Source organism: Pseudorca crassidens, chromosome 20, assembly GCF_039906515.1.
Source record: "Pseudorca crassidens isolate mPseCra1 chromosome 20, mPseCra1.hap1, whole genome shotgun sequence".
Taxonomy (NCBI): domain Eukaryota; kingdom Metazoa; phylum Chordata; class Mammalia; order Artiodactyla; family Delphinidae; genus Pseudorca; species Pseudorca crassidens.
Genome location: NC_090315.1, coordinates 34,804,565 through 34,827,593, shown reverse-complemented (window position 1 = coordinate 34,827,593; position 23,029 = coordinate 34,804,565). Strand labels below are relative to the sequence as shown.

Genomic DNA, 23,029 nt, shown 5'->3' with positions numbered 1-23,029 from the left:
ACTCTCTTAATTAAGTTTGGAAGCGTTTTGACTTTGCCTTGTCAGAGCTGAGGGAATACTGCAGGATGCACTACCACTGTCACCACGGGTACAGAAAACATAAAACACTGCTTAGCTAAAATGGCAAATACAAGCAACAGGAAAGGAGAGGGCAAGACCACTTTTCAAACACAAATTGCCCCAAACTTACAGGGAGCTAAAACCTTTCACCCAGCTCATGCACACTCGGAGGAGAAGGGGCAACCCTGCACTGTGGGACCGAGAGATAAAGGAGTGATCTGCTGGGAGGACATGTCAGAATGCCTGTGCCCATCCCGGAAGACAAGCACTTAGCCCTTCATGTGGAGCAACACAGTGAACCTAAAAAGCTTGACTTGCAGGATATATCTTGTTTTAATTGTTTGGTTATAAATGCATATCATCTACAACAAAGGACCAGGAGGACTCCAAGCACAGCTCAATAAGCCATTTCCGGTAAGACTGCAAAGGAACATCTATCTCTGTGAGTAGGTTGCTAAAGCAAAGACAGACTTTGCTGTAAGCTCAATCCATTAGATCCATCACCAACCAGTAAGCCCACAAAGAGAAAGAGTCAAATGCAAGCAGAGGCACAGCACAGATTACGAGTCTGATGGCCTAGATATAGGCAAAATTGACTGCTTTCCAGATGTATGACCTTGAGAAAGCTGTTTAATGACAGTAAACCTTGCTTTACTTGACTGTGAGATGAGCTGACTGCACTACATAAACTCTAAGGCCAGCTCCAGAAATTCCAACTCCATGAGAAGTGGGAACAGGTAAGAAATTAGCATTGTCATGACTATATAGTTCACTTCTGAAATAATCCATACCTTAAAACCACACAAGAAATACAATAAACTTTGTTTTTGAAGGCAGCCAACATATATTTAATATTTAAAATAACCAAAGCCCACAGAGAGCCAGAACAAAAATCAGAATCAAAGACAAAGTATTTTTATAGGAATGCTAGTTTCATCTTGCCATAAAGCAGAAGCATACTGTCCTGTTTTCTGAAAATTCATCCTATATTGAAAGGAGTACATTTTCACAATTAAAAAAAGAAGACAGCACAAAGCAAGGAAATTCAGAAGTATTAATAGAAAATAGCTATTTAAAATTTTATTTTATCCATATTTTTCACCAAGTTCTTGAAAGCAACAATCAGAAGCTATCTAGATATAAGTGCTAATTAAGTCTTTAGTTCAGGAAAACCTCAAAATTTCTATCTTCTAACAGAATAAAAAGTAATTGTAAATTGGCAGGCAGTGCTGCTAGAGGTATCTTCAAATTTGATTGAAGGAAAATGACCCGTGCGGTCCACCTCTTATCACAGTGTTCCTGGTGACGCCATTTTACTCCTTCCTCACTGCCATCTTAGTGCCACGAACGTCTCCTAGCGGGCTGGCCAACAGGCTTGCTTATCTACATTTTGGCACTGCCAGAGCATTCAAAGGTTTGGTATGAATATATTTTTTGCAGCAAAAAGAACCAACCTCTGACTCTTTACTACCAGCCAGGCTAAAATTTCAGATTGAAGAGGTTTAGGAATCCCCTACAAGTACCAGAAAGGAGAGCCTCTTCCGAGTAGCCAAACTTGAGTAGACCATGATGGGGGCAAAGAAAATGGGAAGCAACTGGGTCTCTGCTATGTCCTCAGAGTACCTGGTACACAGCTTACAGAAAGCCAGAGAAAGAAAATAAGACCAGAATCTTCAACCAAGTTTTACTTTAAAAATTTCAAAGGAAGCCTCTGTGATACCCTTTATGTCATCCAACCAAACATTTATGCAGTTAAAATGGAGTTCTAATTTGCTGCCCTAAAAGTCTTATTTCAAAGTGCAAGCCTTGTAAAAAACCAAAGGAAAAGAATCCCTTTGCATTCCATTATATAGTAAACAATTAATATATTAAATGTCCTTCTCAGGATTAACAAAATTATATGGAGATCTAGGCTCTTATGCTACAAGCATAAGATTAATGCAAGATTTACGGAATCTTTGTGGGATTCTAAACAGGGCTTAGGAAAACTGAGCCTTCTTATTTCAATGAAAAGACTGATGTGAAAATCCTCCTCTCCCCTAGTTTCAAAGACATCTCCTAATTAGAGAAAACAGCATTCAGTGAGCAGGATGAACAACAGCTAGTGCAACAAGACTTGGAAGAACAGCTGGCTTTATCAATTTGATATCAAGTTAAAAGGTATCTAGTTCTGTGAAGATTCAACTCCTGAAACAGCTACTAGAGCATTTTGAGCAAATTCTTCATGGTATAGTTTACTGTAAAATACACTTACTATAAATTCCTCAGGGTTAAGTGCCTTTAAAAAGATAAACACACAAATCAAAGTTAAAATCCACTTGTTTCCTCTTAGTAACAGCATAAAGGAACAAAGGAATAAGCTGAGTCAAATCCAATTAATTTTAAGAATCAAGATTTTCTAAGCTTACAATCACAAACAAGAGTTTTCCACAAGTAGCTTTGAAGTCACAACTATTAATTAAACAGAAGGCACTAAAAATTATCCCCATTAATGAGAGTGAAAGCCCTCCATCTACTGATCTTTTAAGATAAAATCTTCTTTTGTTAAAACATTTTTCTTATATATTTTAATCAGCTATTATAGATCATTAACATGGAAGCATTTTCTTAAAAAAAACAAAAACAATAAAATCCAGCAATTTTCTTCATAAATGGAAAATAAACTATAAAAGACAGTGAAAAGAAGCCTGGACTCTCTTAAATATACCATATTTAGATTTCTTTTTTCTCTCAAGTGTCATTTTCATCTTTGACTACTGATAAATTCATACCTTTCATTAACTTAAATTACCAATGAATATTTAATTAAAAGCATGTATTAAAACCACTCACAAAACCTATATTTCAAGTATATATACATATATATATACACACACACCAATATATATCACACCTGGTTTCTAACACATACATTAAAAAAATACATCTAACAATCTCTGTATTATACCTTTAATATTTGCAGCGTTCATTTTAAAGTCTATTTTGCCCATTCAACCAAAGACAAATTTTCAACCTCCCACCACTTTATGAGTATGAGAAATACTTACTGTAGACAAAAGGATTCCATTTTCTTTCTGAGAATGCTCTCCACCCTCCTACAGAACTCTTTTATGCAGTGTGCAATTTCATTTTCTGAGTTTTACAGTAACAAAGCTCTCGTGCCACAGAATCTAATGTAAATGAAATGGCCCTGCAGCTGCCTTCAGAACCCAGCTCACCTCAACCATGATACAGCTAATTGTTAAAAATGGTGGCTGAGACATTTTCCATACATTAAATTAAGGAGCTCTGATGAAGGCACTGGCATCCTCCCACTTCAGACAAAGGAAAATAATTTGCGACTGTACCAAGGCACGGATAACTGAGTCATCTCCCATACAGGGTCAGTGTTAGAGGTTTCCTCCATCTTTACAAAATGCAAACCACAGCTCATTGTCTCATCCCAGAAATCAATTCTCTGTAATGCTGCACTGGGTCAGAGTTTTAAAGGAATCTTAGTCATGGGTAAATCCAGACCTCCAACGCCGAGACAAGTGAAATTCTCACAGCTCCTCTCCCTTCCCTGAGCAGCTCTCTTCTATTCCCCACTTGACAGCTCCTCAAGTCTTCCTATTGTTAAGAGTACAGAAAGTCCCACACCTCTGAAGGGAGCTAAATCTCTCAACTAGGTGAGCAGTTTCCAAGTACACGCTTTGGAAAGAAGTCCAGACCCTACAGGTCCCATGATACAAATACATTCCTTGGGGTAAAAAGCTATACATCATTGTCTTTTTTTTGGGGGGGGGGGCTTGTTTTTAAGGGAAGACAACTATCAAGCTGCTTTTTAATGCTGAATTAAAAGTATTTTATCTCTGATATTAATCAAGGTATTAAAAGTGGTATAGGCAACATTTATAATTTTACCACCCTCCAGATAATGCTTACGTGACTTGGGAAGTTTTTCATTTCACTTACACAAATCACATTCTCTGCACCAAAAACTGGAAATATACTTAAAGCATTCATATCATACTCTTTTGAGGATGAATTTAGGATAGGAAAAGTAACTATCTTAATTCAAATCACCTACATTTGATAATACTTAAGAATCCACATTTTAAAGCCTTGTGCTAAAGCATTTCTTGTGAAATAATTCCAGATATATCAAATAGTAATTTTTCCCTATAACAAAATATAAATGACTGAATTCCTTGGTAAAGCATCTACGCACACACACACACTCACCTACAATCCCAAAGAAGGATCTAATTTTAGCAAAGAAAAATTCTATTTTAATATTTTACCTCTTGTAAGAATTCTGCACTTCGTATGCATCTTTTCAAAAAAATCCTAAAGAAAGACCACACTATTTACTACTTAAAGATGAAGGCTGCAAAAATCCTAAATAACCAACTATTTAAATCTTTAAGCAAATGCTTCTCTGCCCCACCCAACAGATTTTTTTTTTTTTTAAGAAAAATGTAGAATGACAGGGCACAAATCTGAATAATTATCAGAAGAATCAAGTACTTTTTCTACTGAATGAGTTAAATGCTTCTGAATTCATCTCAAAATTTTAGGCAAACCGAGACTTTGTCTTTCAGAGGTACTGCAACTACATGCTATCAATGTATTTACTAGGGCGCAATAATCTTAATTTCTTTACGAAACATAGGCAATCCTACCTGCAGCTCTCAAATTTAAGGAGTTACAGACCGGTCGACGCTGTTGGTCACGCAGCTCTTCCATACCTTCTGTGTGGGATGAGCTCTGTTGGAACCAGAGCTCAAGTTTTTCCCACTTCGAACAGCCAGAATTGAGAGGGGGGAGGAGGGGAGAGGAGAGAGAGGAAAGAGAGAAAGAAGAGAGAGAAAGAAGAAAAAGGAAAAGAGAACACCCTGCAAATGCTGATATGACTGAAGCACTAAAGAGTCTAATTAGACAATGAGATTGCAGGGTCCCCTTAAAAAGGGTGCACACAGCCCCTGGGTGCAGCATCATTATTTGTGCTGCTCCACACAAATTCAGAGAAGTCAGCCATCAGTTTGAAAGCACAAACTGATGGGAGTAACAGTTTATAGGTTACAGAAGGGTATTTTATTGTTAACGGACTGTACCAAGTTAAGATTTAAGAGGGGGAGAGACAACATGTAGGCAAGGAATGCTATGATACTTTTTTTTTTGACCCAAGCCACTGCAATTACTCTGATGTGAATTTTTGATGACTTCCAACATCTTGCATGGTTAATAATCGCTTCAGCTGTCATGTTTGGTTAATGTGGAAAATGCATTTGCTGCATTGTGATGCAGTGCTGTGGCCACAGATTTTAACACCAGTTGTGAAGCTGGTCCCTTAACTGAGCAGCAGGAATTTGCACATGCCATGATGCTAAAATAAATGGTGGTTAAAAGATTTTATACAGCAGCAGGCAGATTCTGCCATTTTAGCCTACAGAATTTGTAGATCCAACATCCACAAGCATCTCAGATCACTGTACCCTCATCAAGTGCACTGTCCTTCAAACAGAACAGTAAATTCACCATCTTATATGTTTGGCCTCTCAGTAGTTAAAATATTTCGATACTGTTTAAATAACTATTCAGATTAATTACAGCTTTGAACAGAACCGAGGTTATTTGCATTTCAGGAATATACAGCCAATGAAACTGTCAGTGACACAGGAAAATGCAGACCTTTTATTAACATATGCTCAGCTCAACTGTCACTTCTCTGTATAACATTTAGGGAAAAATATATGATGTGTAAATAATGAATATTCCCATACTACCGTAATGGTTTTTTAAAATGTTCCTCAGAAAGGATTTTTTTCCCTCCGTGTTTTAATGTATAACCTGAAAATTGAAGACTACATCAAAATACTAACATGTGTTTTTTATTGTCACTAAAAGAAATTCAATGCAGCAAACAACTGTGCAATTACAGGAAAGCTTGTGCAAAAGCAGAGATGAAACTGCACTGAGAACCAGGCACCAGATGATTAAAGTCAGGCCAGTAAGGTAGTGGACGGTCATTACGGTGCAGATTGCAAAAGAAAAATCGAGAAAAAGACCCTTCCATCTTCAAAAACAAAACCCACAAACCCTTAGATGCAATGTGTTGGCTGCAAAACCAATACCTATACTGCGGAACCTGAAGGACACATGATTTGCCAATTTCACAACACATTTTTATACAAATATTAACTTGGCTACTTAGTATCTAGAATTTGGCTACTTAAGGTTCTTATTCATCTATAATAATCATTCTGGTATTTAAAGAAGCAGAACCAGGTTACAGGCTTTGCTGCTTTAAAAGATAAATAACTAATATAATCAACTTGTATTTCTTATATCAGAACTTTTGCCAATTAAATGTTCATAGCTGAGATGTTTCAGACGTTTCTGCCCTGAAAAAATAAAACTAAAGGGAAAAAGAATGAACATAAGAACACACTGGTGTCTGAACAGTGAATAACAATGAAAGAACTTATGTTACTAACATAAAAATCAACCCATGATTTCCTTTGTTTAATTCATTGTGATAGCACCAAATGCATAATTTGGAGGTGCATGTGTTAACAAGAGCTGTAAGGCTGAAGAGCTTTCTAGTTTTGTTTCTTCTCCTAACTTAAAATTAACTGCACCAACAGTGCTATTTGGTGCCACAGCAGATGTCACAGTAGTTGTAGCTAACATTCAACAACTCAAGCTTTTTTGTTCCAGACCCAATACAAGATAGCACTAGCACTCAAAACCGCACAAGGAGGGAGAGGGGATCGTGTTGGGGGTAGCTTTGAAATTAACCAGGCTCAGCTTATGCTCCAATTACTGAACAAAAGACAATCCTGGGGGACCTCTCTCTGAACCAGTGCAAGAAGCAAACTCTTTTGTTTCTGATCAAATAAATACAGCATTGGAACACAGCGGATATGCAGCAATAGGAGTCTCTGCCTGGGGATGGAAGGGGCAAGAAAAAAAAGAACTCAAAGACCTCAGTCTGGTTACAGTCAAACCACTTCACTGACGGTTAAAACCTATTCCTGAGGGAGACATCTGAAGTTCACTACAGGGGACTGAGAAAACCCCCTTCAATTACTTAAAAAACCCATGTCATGGAACCACATTTTTCCATGCCACTATGGCCAAAGAAATACATTCAGAGGATAGATCTTTATGCTAGAATAAACCATAAACAAGCTCAGCCTCAGTCTTCCCTAATCTATGAATATCCCAAGGAGACCAGATGAACTGGAGAATGTTCTGACTGCAAAGGACCTCAGAGCAGAGACTACTGAGAAGTGTTAACTAACCTGCCTCAGACTCCAAGCCCGAATAAGTATGTGGAGATCATTAAAACGCTGGACAGAAGCCACCTTACAAAGGAGGTACTTTTCCAATTGATTTATCACTAGATGAGTTAATCCATTCCTAAATGCCTATTTGGTAGTCCATTGTTTAATTCTGTGTTTTGCCTTTATATAGCCCTAATCACCAAAAACTAAAATAAAGAGAAAAGGACAGACAAGTAGTGGACTCAGCACTTATTAATATAAGGGACATAAATGTGCCTGCTTATACAAGTGCAAAGATGATGTCTGATTCTTTCTACCAAAGGGGATTGATACAATCTTTTCAAAATCCTCTGTACACTGCACCATTCTGAACTACAATGGCAGCTAATTTGTACATCAGATACACACACACTCTATGTAAAAAACGTAGACACCCAAGTGTAAAGACAGATGGATCTTACTATCACAATGACCAAAGTGTATTAGGTCTTTGTGTATTTGAAAGATCTCCAAATTTCAGGTGAGGGCTTGAATTTTTAAACAATATTCCATACAAAATTCCAACAAAGTATGCCTTTAGATAGTTCCTTAGAATTCACTGTAATGAGAATCTTTAATAGAAGTTTCAAGTTTGTTGTTTTTATTTCCATCTCTCTACAGATTCTCCCAGTTAGTCCATTAAAGAACTTCTTAGCAAAGTACAGGTATAGGACCAAGAAAGAAAGAAAAAATATTCCGAAAATAGTAGGAACACTTCCTCCAACTGAAGATATCCAGGTTCCAAAGACTCTCAGACTTTCTCCCTCATGTAGTTAACTGGTTTGAAAGATCTGAGAAGGTAAAAAAAAAAAAAAAGGAGGGGGGAAAACAGTTCCAATTTCCTTAGGCCCATGCTTGAAACACACCAAGGATGAGGAGACATTTTTTAAGGGGTGGCATTAGTACTCCTTTAAAAAAACAAACAAACCTGTTACCATTAACAAATAAGATTATAGAGTAGAAAAAGGAAGCCACTGAAATTCTATGGTTCTTATAATAATCACTAGGTGGGGACTTCCCTGGCAGTCCAATGGTTAAGAATCCATGCTTCCACTGCAGGGAGCACGGGGTCAATCCCTGGTCAGGAAACTTAAGATCCCGCATACTGCGCGGTGCGGCCAAAACTAACTAAATAAAATAAAATAAATAAAAAATCACTAGGTGAAGTTCAAGTGCACAACTGTAAAGCTCTAAAGTACATTAACAATATGCAGGGCTCTACCCAGAAATCAAGCTTTTACAGAACGCTGGTTACCTGTGTTCTGCCTTCTGCCAGGCTCACTGGGCTGCTGGGAAGATCAAGTAATATCACTGGTGGCTAAGTGCTTTTAAGAGTTAAAAATGAGAGGCCACATGAGGTCGGGCAGTCACTGTCCCCTACTTGCTAGTCTTCTGAGGCACAGCTGGCTCCCAGTTCCCTTCCCAGCCTCCATCACCAACCTCCTCCTGGCTCCTCTCTCCTTGCTGAGACCTTGGTCCCTTGCCCCATGCTATATGTTTCCTGTCCTGTACAGTCATTTGCACTGCCACAACTCTTACCTCTAGACCAGTGGCTCTGGAAAATTCTGTCTGGAGCTATTTTCTGAGCAGTGTTTCTTATCCTACTTTTAAGTGTTTGAGGGGCATTTCCATGGTGATGTCTTGCCAGAACATCAGAAACTAAAACAAAATCTCAACTCTCAATCTAGTTAACCTTCCTAATTCCTCAGCTTCGACCAACAGCACCAATCCTTCTCTTGCCACAAACCTTGAGTTATTTCTGAACATCCTTCTTAAGCCCATCAGGCACCAAGTGCGGCAGATGTTTTATTCCAAATGTCTCTCACACATCTTTTCCTCTCCGTTTTCTCAGCCACCAACCTGGTCCTGGCCATCATCACTGTGCCTGGATTACTGCAATTGCCTCTGAACAACACCGCAGCAGGTATCCTTCCACTGGCCATGCTAATAACTTCCATAAGTGTTTCCACACCCTCCCTCCTTCCGTGTTGACATTTACCTACTCCAAAACTTTTAACAGCATGTACTGCCTACACTCCACTGCTTGGCAGTCACTCCTTTCACATTTGATCCCCCCCTCACTGACAGGCTTTATTTCTTAGCACATAACTTCTATTCTCATCTCCCTGACCTTGTTCAGGTTATTACTCTCATATCTTCTTTCACTTCCTGCAAGCTAAGCCCATTTAATCTTTCAAGGCCTACTGGGATCCTGACTATTCCAGGGGATCTTCCCCAATCACCCTTGAAGTCATTCGTCATTACCCCCTTCCTCTCCTCTAAACTCCGTATGGCATGTAGAATCTCATGTCATTCCCATTCAGTTTTGCCAGTCACTTTACACTGTTTTGGACAGTTTGACCCTATTATATAGGAATGTTAGTCTGGGCTCTCCAGGTAGAAAACAATGAGCTTCTAGGGGGCAGTATCCAGAATTTATGTTTATTCTAATTGTCATCAGTGCCTACCATAGTGCTGTCCTTAATGCGCATGCAACAAAACCACTTCATTGATTTTCATTAGTGTTCACTAGGCCCCACCCAGGGAGATGGAAGCATCTACTTAAAGGGGAGCTAAATATTACTTTCGCTTATTGTTTGTTCTTTCAAATCTCTTCAGCTCCTTGAGATGACTGCAACCTTAGGTACTAAGACAAATGCTGAGGTGGTTCTTGGCCAATGTGCAGAGGCACCAAATTCTTCTTTGTGACTAAGCAATATTACCAACAGTATTCAATTCCCAAAGTCGGCTTCCTTCTCAGTTGCATCTAGAGCCAAGGAGGTTCCGGGAAAATGAGATGGTCCTAGCCAAAGTCAGTGGTGTGGCATTCACAGCTGATCTGTCTTGACAAATCAGCTGAGAATGAAAAAGCAACCTGCTAATTTTATCAATGACATTTCGCCTTGAGTATTAAGTGAGGACCACTAGATTTACGCAGTCACTAAAGAGGCGTCTGCACATCTTTTTTAACAGTAAAACAAATTAAGGTCCACTCTCTGTTGCTCAAATGCAAACTTGTCTGCTCAGGGGTCAAGAAACAACAGGGAAAAAGAAAGCTCTCTACCTGAGAAGCTGATGAGTTCCTGCTGCCCAGCGCAGGGTTCTGCTTTGGTAAGCCTATAAGCCAAAAGGGGTGGGAACACAGTTTAGAAGTGGGCCAGAAACTTTAAGGCAGGTAGGTGAAGGTAATTTCAGAAGTAAGATTTCCACTTTAAACATGTTTTTGGGAAGTAGTTCCTCAGTAAGTGCAGTTACTAATGGGAATGGGCTAAAATGGGAGGAGGAAGCAGCTCTCCTCAAATATTCCTCCAGGGCAATATTCAGAAATTCAGAATGAGAGCTCTCTGTCAGTCTGGGTCTGGGTCTGGGTCTGAGTCTCTCTCTCTCTCTCTCTCTCTCTCTCTCTCTCTCTCTCTCTCTCTCTCTCACACACACACACACACACACACACACACACACTCACTCACAGCATCTAATCAAGCCTTAGTATTTAGATAAAGGGAACAAGAGATTTTGGCAAGAACGTGTAGACTATATGAAGAACTTCTACCTCAATAATAATAAATGAAATAATACAGTAAATACAGACTCATTTTCGTTGTAGCCATAAAATTTCAGGGGTGACTCATTTCCCTTGTGGCATAGATTAAGAAAATAAGGCACAGAGAAACTCAGATTCTCACAGCTCCAGGTCCTGGGTTCAGGGCCTGAGTTCTCTGCACAGCACTATAGGACACTGTACCAACAAAACCTGGCCGGGTGTGTGCTTGATGGACTCTATTTCATGGAATCTGAAGTTCTTACATGGAGGATGATGGTGGATAGAAAAGAACAGCTTCTGGCTTGCTAGTTTTGTTACCAATGTACTTTACACAACAGATGTATTTCTTACCAGGTTGATTGTAAATAGAACTCTTTTAAACAACTTCTATTTTAAATTCAGTAGGAAAAAAAAAAAATTCAGTAGGGAAGCTGTTATTTGAAGGAATACTAAAGCTAAATATCGCCCCACAATTTCTTTAATAAATGCAGATATTCAGAGTTTGGATTTGCTTCCTAAAGCAAGGTCTATCATATTATTACTATTATTTTAGAGAAAAGACACTAAAACCCCAATTTTCATGCAATTTTTTTGCTGCATATTATTTACCATTTCTGTTATTAACTAGAAAACACTGATGAGGCCAGAAATTGATTAAAAAAAAAAAGACTCCTCAATAGAAAAGGATTACTAAAATTACTCAATCCTCAATGTAATTTAAACAAGGGAAAACCTGTATATATTTCATTATGTGGTCAGAATTTCAAATTCACTGACATATAAAATATAAGTTCCTGAAATTTTTCTAAGAAAAATTTTATAAGAAAAAAAAGAGTTAAAAATTATATGCAAAATAACAACAAAATGAATTTGCAACAGAAAACATGGTGACTGAGTTCCCATGGGATGTTGGTCCTACATGATGGGGTGGGAGAGGTGAGAGGAGGCCCTGCCTTTCATCACCCACCACTTTTAGGTCAGGACAGACAACCAAGGCAAGTTGGACAGATGGCCTGGTCTAGGCCCCAGGAGCTTATGCTTCCCTGTAAGAACCTCGGCTCAGGTTTCCATCTCAGTACTGTACCCTCCACATCTCTACAACAGGAACATGACGATCTGCAATTCTAAGACAGTTTTTTGAAAACTAGGCTGATTTTAAAATCTGCTCTTCCCACACCATTCTCTCCACCATCCTTCCAGCAGTGACACAGGTGAAAATCATTTAAAAAACAATGGTCCAGTTTTACTAACATGCTTCTTACATACTAAATCCTCCAGCAAACTACTGAGGTGATTAAAACATTTCCAGTTCTACTATTTTGCCATCTCACATCCTTAAGTCGGTACTGGGACATTTCAAGTAGCTGAATCCCCTTCGGTAGACCTAAAACACTGAAGATCTAATAAAGATGGGGACTATATTATATCCACTTACAGTGCTTAACAAAGCATCATGCACAGGGTTAAGTGCTCAAATATATTTATTGATTAACCTATGAGTTGTTGAAGGTTATTATGCAGATGCTCGAGAAATGTCTACAGAACTGCAGCTTGCTGTCAGCCTTCTCCAACTGTGGTGCTTCTGGGCAAACTCACATTTAGAATTTAACCTGAAGTGTTCCTGTGAAGCTACCTATATATTAGTCACACTTAATCTAATTAAGTTCTATTTAAGCCTTATGGGTGAAAAACCATGTAAAGCCACCTACATATGATTTCTAAAGGCAAGAGGTTATTAAACCTAGTGGAAAGCATGCTGAAGTTGGGAGTCAAAAGAACTGGGTTCTAGGTAACCCTACCCAAGTTATTCACACCATGCCTCAGTTTCCTCATCTGTAAAATGGGAAAATGCTACACCTATATGAGGAACACTATGTATATCTTCAACTGCCTATACAACAGGATTACTCTTCAAAGCAAAGAGAAGCCATTTCAAATGATTTCTAAGACACACAGGCTGCACATTTTAATACATTTTTAAAATATTCAGACTGATTTAGACATTTCCAAGGAAATACTTATTCTGCCTCTCTGCTTTCTCTCATGGCATCTGTTGTTACTAGCAGGTAAGGAAAAGTAAAATCTAATGTCATTAACAGTAAGACCCAAGATCTTTAGCGCTCACTCAATGCAGGAGGGAGTTACAGAGAGAAGCAAATGAAAAGGTAAACAAAATGAGGATGAGAGGAGCTGAGGAGAAAAGGCAGAGAAAATCAGGTTAATGAATAAAAACAATAAGTCCATCTTTCATCTCTCCTGGCTCCTAATGATGGCAGACGGTGTATTTAATCTGCTGAGAGACCAGATTTAAGGCCTTCTTTTGGCACAGTCCATCCATGAATTATTAACATTTGCAGAAGCAATAGCACATCCGCTCACAGTGATCAGAGAGGAAAGTGATAATTAACTAAAATGGGATTATTAATCCCTCCACTTCCCTTTCCTCCGTCCCCCTCTCTTCTTCATTCCCCACTGGGCTCTGACTGCTTTTTAGGCAGTGTATTTTAAGCTACAGCCTCGGTATCAGAGTCAATACCTCCATGGTAAAAAAAAAATAATCAATGACCAATTATAAGTCATAGGTTTTTAATATATGTAAGTTTTTAACATATTTTATTGACCACTGTGTCCTTCATGAGTGGTTACAAATTCTTTATGGACTCAAACACTTAGAAGATAAATACACTGCTTTGCAGGCTGAAAGTTCAGGGTTGGTCCACAGGTGGACTAAGTATAAAAGTTGGCAGAGATGGCTAGAAAAGGGTTTACTTATACTAACTAAACTTCTGTAATAACTTAACCCAGTGGACCTCATGCTGGAGGGCTTGTTCAAACACACATTCTGGGCCCCACCTCCAGAGATTTGGATTCCGTAGCTTTGGGGTGGGGCCTGAGAATTTGCATTTCTAACAAGCTCCCAGGTGATATTGATGCTGCTGATCTGTGCACCACACTTTAGAATCACTGATAAAGAGCTTCTTTCCTGTTGTCAAATGCATTCAGGGCATGAGAGGAATGGAGAAGGAAATTAAAACCAACCTGAAGTAGAAAGTTAATACAAAGACAAAGGTGAGATTTGTAGCTCCTTTCCCCTCCTAACCCCCAAAGAAAATCCTGGAGGCCTCAAGGGCTCTGCAATGTTTGCTGCTCCAAAACAAACCCTATTCCATAACACTCCCCCTTTCCCCAAAATATGAGCTAGTAGGATGAATAGTTAACAAATGGTGAAGAACATATATGAAGTTGAGAGCTAGATTAATTTATAACTTCATTCCTAAAACATGAAAAACAAAATCAAATGTGCCCTTTTCCTTGGTCATTTTCTTCCCCATCATCTTCTCTACTTAGGATTTGGCTTTAATGTATGATCAATCCTCAAAAAACAAATAAGTTGAAACAGCCTCACCCAAAACAGCTATGTACTATATAACAGAAAAGTTTTATACACCCTCAATATCAAGCTGAGTCAGGCACCAAAAAAGTAGAATATTAGCAGAGGCTTTAGGCAAGGGCCAAAAATAAGGAAATGCACTTCAGAGTACCCATCAAAAGAGCAAAGCATGAGCAGGTTAGCCAGATGGATAAACTAAATTCCACCTCTTCGGGGTTTGCAAAAGCAGAAAACACAAGTAACAAGAGCACGTGAGGAAGAGGCCCACCTCTGGCAGCCAGTAGACCCAGCCTCTCCACCAGGCCCAGCCCCAACCCCACACCTAGACTCACTCTACAGAGCAAGACAGCGCTGGTGGCTGCACGCTGCCAGGCTGCAGAAGCCATTCTTGATTGGCTTCTGAAGCCAATTCTTGAAGCCAGCCATGATTTCACAGCTGCCACTTGATTGCAAAAAAGGAGGTACACTCCCATTAGCAATGGCTGCTCTGGATGCCAGCCAGTCTAAAAGGCTGGGAGGGACTGGGGGGGTGGGGGAAGAAAGAGGGATGCAAAAGACAGAAGGAAAGCAAGAATGAAAGGAAAAAAGGAGAAAAGACAAAAAGAACAGACGAAAAGAATGAAAGAAGGGAGGATAGTCCAAAGGAAGAAAGGAATCAGGGAGAGTGAAACAGAAAGCAAAAAACTGGCAAAAACAAAAACAAAAAATCTTCCCCCTAACCTGCTCTGAACCCTGACAGCCTAGTCCACCTAAAGCTTCAAATATGATATTTGTTCTGGTTTGCCACTTTGCATTTGCTTGGCACCAGTGACCTACTCAGCACAAACAAGGCTGATAGGCTCTAGTGTGACAAATCTCAAGAAACCCTGGGCCCCTTCACATAAAGGGCATCTGTAAAATATATCAGCAGCAGCAGCACTTTTGTTCAGTATCACTTTTTGTTCCAAAGTATATCCCTGATGGAAAAAGTGAGGTTTGTCCCCATTCAGACTACAGTATTACCCTTCTAAGTAGCATTTTCATACCTACGACTGATTTAGTTAACCAGCAAATCTTTCACATGGAAAGGAATAAATGGAAATGTCATTTCAAAGAAAACAAGTAAGAAAAGGTCTAAGGGGAAAGACAGAACCAAAACATCAAGAAATTTGACCAGTGGCAAAAGAACTAGCTTAGCATCTTTGTGGTGGTGGTGATGAGGAGGAGGAGGAGGAATTTATCCAAGCAGTCCACCCCTTGATGCCTTCCTCAGCAAGGCATGATAATAAGGATACAGGGCAAGGTATTAAGAAGCATCTGGGTTCAAGTTCCACCTTTGATAATAACTAATCTATCTTGATTTCGGTTTCTTCTGCTTCTAAATAAAGATGATGCTAATACCCATTCACCTCACCTCAAACACTGCAGTAAGGAACAAGACGGTGATGGACAAAGCCCACTGCAAAGTATTATATGAATGGAAAGATTACTATGGTGTGTCCCTCAAAGTTCACATAAAATTACTAACCTGTTACTTCTCCCCTAAAACTTCTAAATTAGGACAAAGTCATAGAGCTTCTCAATAACTATTTTTCCCAACAGTTTTTTTAAAATAATTTTTTAAATTTTTATTTATTTATTTTTTGACTGCGTTGGGTCTTTGTTGCTGCGCACATGCTTTCTCCAGTTGTGGTGAATGGGGACTACTTTTCATTGCGGTGCGAGGGCTTCTCATTGCGGTAGCTTTTCCTGTTGCAGAGCACGGGCTCTAGGCGCATCGGCTTCAGTAGCTGAGGCACGTGGGCTCAGTAGTTGTGGCTCGCGGGGTCTAGAGCACAGGCTCAGTAGTTGTGGCACACGGGCTTAGCTGCTCTGCGGCATGTGGGATCTTCCCGGACCAGGGATCAAACCCGTGTTCCCTGCATTGGCAGGCGGATTCTTAATCAGTGTGCCACCAGGGAAGTCCTTTCCCAACGGTTTGAGGGGGAGAGTGAAATGACATAATGGTTGCTCATGAAATCTGCACATCTCAGATCCCTTTTCACACATTAGGAAGTTTTTTCCATTACAGAATAAAGGAAAAGACTGTATATTACTTTATAGGAATTGACCAATTCTGAACTATGAGGGCCATTCTTACAGTCTACCTCTAACACATGCTTCATGGACTAATTCCTCACTGCCCTGTTAAAATAAATCAATTTCCCTTGTCATTTCAAAGATGTTCTACAGCTTCAAGTACCTGGTCCAAACAATTCAACACTCCCAAAATGGTGGCAGTCAAGAAAGTACACTATGGAGCCATTTTCCAAGTTCTGTGAACTAAGGACATCTTGCTTTTGTAATTAGAGGGAAAAGTGAATTTTCCCTCATTCACACCCTTAAAATCCCAAATTTAATGTTTTCTTGTCATCTAACTCCCTCAGCCCTCACTTACCCTCAATTCCAGTCAAGAGGTGTCCAGGTTGTGAAAAGGAGGGTAAAAGTCTTTCATAGGCAGTGACTGCTTCCCTTCCAATCACTCTGAGCCCAGCTCCCTCCATAAGCAGGCCACTGTACCTGACCCTCAACTAGATTCTAATTTCAACTTCACACTGGGAGAGTGGCACCAGGCACACACTGAGGACCACTTACGTGGGAGTGCTTGCTTAGCTGGGACCTACTCTTTGCACACCATCACCCCTGCCCAGTTAGTTCCCTGCTGGTCTTCTCTTCAAGATTCTGTTATGTTAGTTTGCAGTTATTTCTAAGAGCCAGTTAGACCAAAGAGTACCAATTTGCATGACTTCAGGTATTAATGTTCTGCTGAATGTCAACTCCTCACTTTTGTGCTGTCTCCTAGAAGTGAGTAATTTTGCTGTGCAGAAATTCTTTCCTGTATTCTGGAGCACACACCAAGTTGAGGGCTCTGCCTGTGTCTTTAAAAGCCAAACACAATAATACCCATAGGCAGCCAAATCATATTATAAGATGCAAGATTTCAACATTCCGGCACACTGCCAGAGCTTAATGGCCAGTCAGACACTAATAAGTAAGGAAATGGGTCTGCATTAAACCTACAAATAAGTCAACAATCAATAGTTCAGGATTACAGTAAAAATTTGATGTGCCCTTTAAATTGCTTCTAGCATCATCCTTCTAACTCCAGCTCAGCTTCAGAAGCAAAACAAAACAAAGATGATCAAGCAAGAAGCTGAACCCAACCTATTTTTACAAGCACAAAGCCTTGGCATTTCAAAACTAAAAGCTGCTCCAGGATTTCACAGAAATCCTTTACAGTGTACCTGTAGGGCAGCAAAACTGAGAAATAATAGGCTGGGCTTTAGACAGTAAATTAAACTGACAGCTCAGCAAGCAGAAAACTACGGCAAAAAAACCAGCACCTGGAGATAAACGGAGGAAGCACATTTGGCCTTCCTGCAAAACTCATCTTCCCCCCAAACCAGCAGTGTTTGTATTAAGGTTTAGAAAGCACATTCCAGCTTCCCCCTCAATCAACATTATTTTACTACTAAGCTTATATAAATAAGAGCGATGCCCACCACATCCATTCTCTGTGGGCTTTATACTCTTTATTTTGCTCTAAATGAGTGATCAATTATACTTCTATTTCCTATTTCTACCATCTTTCTCCTTCAAATATAACCTGAAAATTAGTCTACAATGAAATTTAAAACCTAGGGGAATAAGGGCACAGTACTGAACTCAAACCCACAGAAGGGACTTCAAGTCTGGCATAATAGCCTTTTAGGTCTTAGGCTCCTCCTTGGTGAAATGGAGTTAACAGTAGTAACTGCCTCAGAGGGTTACTGGAAGGACTGAATGAGGAAACCCACAAAGTGCTCAGTACAGTGTCTGGACACAATAAATGTTCAGTAAACCTTAGCTTTGCCTTCCCTATTCTAGCTGGGGTAAAACAGAAAACCGGAATTCAAAATTGTCTTTGGTGCCATGTTTCACTGTACCAACAAGTAAACTAAACAAAAGAAAGGAAGGGAGACAGGAAAGGAAGGGGAGAGAGATGAGGAGGGAAAGTGGAGGGGAGGAGGGGAGGGAAGAAGCGGGGGGAAGGAGAAAGGAAGAAAACATAGCTACTGAAACTAGTACTACCCAAAGTACAGCTGAAGAAGCACCCGTCCACAAGTAGTTTGTTCCCAGTCTGCAGCAGGTAAGTACAAAATCTGAGAATCAGCATTTAGAAACTTTTATAGCAATCTGACAGAGTAATTTTATGTCCACTGAATTTAATTTAAAAAACTAAGGCTTACAGGAATTCCCTGGCCCTGGCAGTCGTTAGGATCCATGCTTTCACCGCTGGGGCCCAGGATCAATCCCTGGTTGGGGAACTAAGATCCCACAAGCCTCATGGCATGGCCAAAAACAAACAAACAAACAAAAAACAAAACCTAAGGCTTATATTCTGCATGTCTTTTATTTCATTTTTTTCTAGTAATTCTTTTTTGCTGTATTTTATAAAAGTACCTCTCAGTCTGAGATAAATTGGGAAAAAAGAAATTTGAGAAGCACGGATTATGTAAGCACCTTCTGAATACAACACCCATCACCATATTCCTTCAACAGGAAGACATGTGGGGCAGTGTGGGGCCTCATCACAGAGCCAAGTGCTACTGTGAATGCCTTAAACCTTCAAGGATTCACCAGGCCCTGCTCATTTAGAGACTGCTTCTGCTGAGACAGGCTCATATGCACTGTGGATAACAGAGAACCGAGTAAGAAATGAGAAAGCACTCCCAGATAATATCATACAAGTATACTTTGGTACCTTGAGCAAATCAAGCATATTATAACCTTCCATGGCTGTGTCTACCTGTCCCTAAGATAGTAACAGCTTTTTTTAATTAGACAATATTTTTTTAATAGATAAAGGAGGAATGGAGAAAACTCTGCCCCACATCCTTGTGCTCGTGTCATTTAAAGAAATAAATCAAATCAGGTAGTAATAAAAATCAGCCAGTGAATCCACACTCCCACTTATGTTCTGCTGACCTAATCCTCCCGTTTGTGTTATGAACTAAACGAATAGCCTGGCTCTAGTTGTAAATGTGTTTTATAAGACAAAGGTTCTTTTTGTACAGTTTCTTGGAAGCTGTGTCACGCCCAGCCCTGCTCAGCAGATTCTGCTGCAGTGCTTCAAGTGCTGTGGTTTTCTGAAAAGCACAGGCGGGATTTTGCTGATGGCATCTTGGCCTCACAGCCACTCCATGGTGAGAAGCGGGGACTAGCCCTTCTGCCCTCCAGGATAACTGAAGCAGCGCGTGCACCGCTGCTCATCATTAGTGTTGGAGACCAGGAGCTGCCTTCACCCTGAGCATGGGACTCATTCAACCTCTCCATATCTGATGTGCAAGATGGAAGCCAACCATTTGCGAGACAGGAAAATGCTCAAAAAGGAAGCAATACACACTGGTTCTGGGAGCCCTGCAGCAAAAGAAATTATAGTACTGGTCTTGTCAGTAGAGGATGTTGTTCATCCTACCTCCCAGCTTCTTTTCCTGGTCCCTGCCAAACAACAAACAGAAAAAAGCAAAACCAAGAGTATCTCCTGTCTGAGCCCCTCTCTCAGTTCCTTCACAGAATGTGGATTTTTAGTGGAGACAAGGAGAACCTGAGTCCCAAAGTTTTATGACTACGGAGCCACACTTTGTAACCACCACCAATGGAAGGAGCCGCATCAGGCTGCTGGCCTGGAAAGCCTTGGACTGAACACTCCGAAACAGAAATAAGAGATCACAGGGCGCTGTGGCAAGCAGATCAAAGTGGCGCACAGGGTCAAGGGCTGCCATCTGAGAATGACAGACTGGTCTACAGTAGTGCATTCAATATTTGACAAGGTTTTAACCCCCATTTAAATCAAACAGTTTAGCCCATTTCTGATTCCTGAAACCAAGCAATTTAAAGATACCAGAGTGAAGATAACAATATATGTTCCCCATCTCCGGAGTACTGGGGCATCAATAGATATCGGCAGGTTAAGAGAAGCTGGTAAAGAGGGAGGGGATGACTCAACTCCAGTTCAAAGGCACCAGGGCCTGGCCAATACTTGAAGTGCTCTATTAAATTGTTAGATAAATATTTTAGCCGTGGGCTTCTTCCAAAATACTCTTACAGAACCATTCCCACTTCTTTCTTAAGTTGGTAATTGATATTCCCCTGCTCACTACAGGATATAAGAAACCTCTGAGAAGACAAAAAAGCCTGTCATTTCCTGCCTGCACAGAATGCATTCAGCATCCATTTCCTTGCTTGTTCTGAAAGCCCTGCATTCAGGAGTAAGTGTGAATGGTTAGGTAAAAAAGCTGAAATCTTATATCCTTGGCTCACATAAAAGCAGTTTTTCACATTTTCCACAGACGATGCCTTTAACAACCATTTTTATTCCAAAGTTACCATTTCTAATTCCATTCAGAGGACACTTTAATGCAACTGCATACTTTGCCACCATACCATAATGTCTACCTTTCCTCTTATCACAAACAGGCAGAAAAATTAAATCATTTCAGTACTTACCACAGCAATCAGCATTAGACTACCTAATTATAAACACAAAATAGGATGGCATATTAACCTGCCTCTGTGAAGACACTATTTTTTCCTTTTTACATGTTTACTGGTTTTTACCAGTTCTGAGATTTACTCTGAGTAAATCTGGGATTTACTCTGGGTCAGGGTTTAATGACAAGGAACAGCAAATATACTCATTAAGTGGGGGTGATGTGGGCACCGCAGTGTTTACACAGCAGACGAAGCCTAGCACAGCTACTGCCCTGAACAAGAACACAGGACACAGTGTGATGTGTGTCTTTTCCACATGCACCTCAGCCACTACAACTGAATTCTGGCCTAAAACGTACCTGGTATTTGTTCTAGAAAAGGGTTTCTCTCTAACTAACGGGCTTTGGATCCAGTGGGAATTGGATTCATTTGCTAGTGAACCCAAGAGCATTTACCTATAGGTTGTTTCAAGTCCAGGATAGGCAGCTGTTATAAGCTGGGAAAGGGCAAGATTCAAATATCCATTAAAGTCCTCTAAAAATTCATAAGAAAGGTTACCATGAACTTCCCACTGACTCTCTTAGGAGCAAGAGGAATATAACAAAGGAGGTCAATAAATCAAATGCTTAACTAAAAATCTTCACACTGTTAGATTCCATGCAAGTCTCTTACATTTTTATATTATGTGAAAACATTTGAAGAGCAAAGTTTTATTCCTTCAGAGTCCATCAATTCAAAATTTCTAATCATCCAATTTGGGCTAGATCACTATTATTTGCAGAAAAGACTGCTCAAGCATATTAAGAGCAGAAACAATAAGGAAGATAAGTATGTTTTGCCTACTTAAACCATTTCTCAGAATTGCTATACAAATTATCAGTATGCAAATAGATGCAACTCTTATGAAAGAACCTCATCTCTTCCTTAATTTACTAAAGCAGCTTTGGTAAGACCTCTCCTTGGTACACACACTTAGCAGTTTCAGTTTCTAGGAATAGATGAAAATGACAACTACATTTCTTTAAAAATAATTCCAGAATTAAGATATTGTTCACCCATTCAGAATGCACCCTCCCTCAACTAATTTGAGCTAGGGAAAGCTTACTGCACCTTTCCCTCAATATTAATACTTTGCCAGTACTAATCCTGAAGAGCTGCTATTAGCATACTAATCATTCTAAGAAAGTCTGAACTTCTTTTCAACAAACTGCCACAGGATTTCTGGAACCAATTCCCTACCAACAACTTGCCAGGACTACACACACACAATTAGCACTCAAGACAACTACTTTTCCTCTTAGCTGTAATACACAGCTGCATTTAATCAGCAGTACCTTAATTCTGAAGGTATAAAATTAAAAGATAAACCATGAAAATAACAATTTAGGTGATATGGGATTATACCACCGGTGATTCATTTTTATGCTTACCAAAGCCATTTAGTTTCTTCTGATTATTTAAAAGATAAGCTAAGAGTGGTTTGAGTATACTCTACATTTCCAAGGACAGAAAAAGGAAGGAAATAATGAAAATTTTATTATAGATATAGTGTGGTAAGTAGAACGAGTTTTTAACAAGTCAATTATTATTGCACCATTCTCTTATATTTTATCCTCTTTTTAAGACTTCTTTTTCTCTTTATTCATACAGGACAGATTTCCATCTGGAAATTGAGCATATTATGAAGATGTTTAGTTCCATATAGAGTTTTTTTGTGTGTAGAAGGGGCTACATTTTCATTTATCATGATTTAAATTGGTTGCTAAGTCAATTCCAACAACATAATCTAAAGTTGTTTACTTTGTGGGGGAACATTCAGAAAGTTTTGTTTTTTCCTAAGCAGTAAAGCCAACATGCTATATTTGGAGGCCATGGCAAGAGAGATCTGAGACTATGAAAGAGGTGGCATCTAGGAAAGCCTTTAAGAGGGTCAGACTGAAATTATGGCTCAGACATTTTCAGAGGTGCTACTCCACGCTAAAGGAAGGGGGTGAGCAAAGGCCTGAAGTATAAAAGGAAAATCAAAGAGTTTGGTAACCTGGTTAGCTGAAGTAGAAATCTCTTTCTCACACGCCCCCACCCCCCCACAATTTAATCCTACCTATACTTACCCTGTAAACTAGAGTACTTAAAAATACTTAAAAAAAAAAAATCAGACTGTTTCTAGTTGGAAAATGTCTCTTGAGAAATCTCTTAAACATATTATAGAACATTAACCTGTTTGGAGAAAATGAC

At 39.6% G+C, this 23,029-nt stretch overlaps 1 protein-coding gene across 5 annotated transcripts in view; it reads right to left on the bottom strand.

Moving 5' to 3' along the window:
- Positions 1–23,029, bottom strand: part of NUP93 (nucleoporin 93) — a 102,802-nt gene that overhangs the window by 48,489 nt on the left and 31,284 nt on the right. The window contains exon 1 of one of the 5 annotated variants that reach the window (XM_067719512.1): positions 4,725–4,818. The exons of 3 other annotated variants lie outside the window; for them this stretch is intronic. The gene's annotated coding sequence lies outside the window, so the exon portion shown is untranslated. Of the gene's footprint in view, positions 1–3,107; positions 3,503–4,724; positions 4,819–23,029 lie in introns of those variants that run through there. One more of the 5 variants, XM_067719511.1, reaches the window with a different exon arrangement.